Here is a 2430-nt window from a genome sequence, read left to right on the forward strand (position 1 = left end):
ATCAAAAATAAATGATATCAGCTCTTTAATCATATGACAGTTGATATCTAAATGAGTGAGCCCAGACATTCACTCTGCCTGTGCATATATCCTTGTCATGGAACCGAGTATCAAAAATAAATGATATCAACTCTTTAATCATGTGACAGTTGATATCTAAATGCGTAAACCCAGATATCAATCTGCATGTACATATATCCTTGTCATGGAACCGAGTATAAAAATAAATGATATCAGCTCTTTAATCATATGACAGTTGATATCTAAATGCGTAAACCCAGATATCAATCTGCATGTACATATATCCTTGTCATGGAACCGAGTATCAAAATTAAATGATATCAGCTCTCTAATCATGTTGATATCTAAATGAGTGAACCCAGATATCAGTCTGAATGTCAAGATATCCTTTTTGATAAAAAAACAACAAGTATCAAATAATATGATAAATGATATCAGCTCTCAAATAATGCCAGATATCAACATGCATAGAAACAAATAATTTACTCATCACGAAACCAAGTATCAAATGTGGAAGGAAACAAGACTCAAGGCCAGCAAACTTGATGATATAACATGGAAAACAGGATCCCTTTAAAAGATGCCAGATACCTACATTTACATAGATTTACAAACATATTCCACAATTGCATTCCTCAATTTCCTCCTTAAAGGGGGCCATCAGTATTGAGCCCAAATTTTAGCATATGAAAACTTCCTAGAAGATTTTCTAAAGTCAATTTGTGTAGACTATGTTTTTCTTAACTATTCCCAGCCATTGGGAATTATTAAAATAGACAATTAAACATCCCTGTCTGGATAATCGTAAAATACTTGGTGAAATGTTAGCATGGGAATTATTAAAATAGACAATTCAACATCCCTGTCTGGATAATTGTAAAATACTTGGTGAAATGTTAGCATGGGAATTATTAAAATAGACGATTAAATAACTCTGTCTGGATAAACTTTTTTTTTGAGTGACAGTAAAATACTTTTGTGAAATGTTAGCATGGGAATTATTGGGACTTATTGAAATAGACGATTAAATAACTGTCTGGATAAACTTCTCTTTTGAGTGGGAGTAAAATACTTGGTGAAATGTTACCGTGGGTGACCATTACCTGGCATTCTAGCATATTTGGGGTAATACAATTGACCTTTAAACCTACATCATGACTTGTTTATCAAATTACATATTATGAAGTACTGGGAAAGGAGGCCTCTTTTTGCCTATGAGGTATTCTTGTTATGGTACTTTACATGAGGGAGGATGGTAGGCTATGTGATCACCTTTAATACAATTTGTTTACAATTTAGCAACAACATATTTAAATTTTAATGTCAAACACATATTTAAATGCATATCCTTACCCTGTTGAACTATCCAATGCCATTTCTTAAGTCTATTCATTGAAATATTTCATAAAATAATTCTGTTTGCCAGTTTTGACAGATATGCCTTATGAATCTCTTCAATGATATATCAACCCATCTCCACCATTTTTTTTCACTATACCATTATCCACCATTATCATTTGATGAAAAAACAAATTCTTCCCAGAATATTATATACAAATGAGGCTAAACTACATCTGATACAGTCCTATTATAGGCCTGGTCTGGCTGTTGTTAATTGTTTTGAAAATCAACAAGAAGCTCTCAAAGAAGTAAAAACTTCAATTATTATAACAATGAATGAAATAAATAAGATTATGGATGATGCTTCTCTGGACACCAAACGTCCAGTCACTTAACTTGGCAGCCATTTCCAATAAAATCATTTGCAGAAGGCTACATACGATGATATTAAAAAACAAAAAAAATTCATATGCATTACTTCAAAGCATACTTTTTGCTTCAATACAAACTCACTACAATATTTCTCATTGCTTCTGTTTTAGCCATTGATAACAAATGCTGCATGCATATGTGGCAAATAATGAACTTTGACCTATCCAACAGTTCAACCTTCATATTATCAATAATTATATAAAGATACAAAACAATTTTTTCAATATCACAATATCCACCATTTGGTTAATTTTTTTCTAAACACCAATGCAGAGTTAATCATTGTTATTGTTGTTTACGGACAACAACATAAGTCACTTGATGTTTGTTTGTTTCCTTACTTAGATTTTGTCACAGCTTAAATCTCCATTGATGAAATCAATAAACACTAAATGCATTTAATAATATGTTGCTGAATCACAATAACAAACCCGTTATTTTGACAAACAAATAGAACGTGATGAGTGATTATACACATTTGTTAATAGTATATAGACTCATTCAATTCTTGAATCACAACTCGACGCATGAAGTACCACCGCAAATGAAATGACTGTGTCAGGCTTAACTCTAGTAACAGTATAGCAGTTTCTTTGTCAACAATAAAGTGTTATTGACCCTCGTCTTGTTGGTAAC

This window comes from Apostichopus japonicus, chromosome 20 (assembly GCF_037975245.1).
Source record: "Apostichopus japonicus isolate 1M-3 chromosome 20, ASM3797524v1, whole genome shotgun sequence".
Lineage (NCBI taxonomy): Eukaryota > Metazoa > Echinodermata > Holothuroidea > Aspidochirotida > Stichopodidae > Apostichopus > Apostichopus japonicus.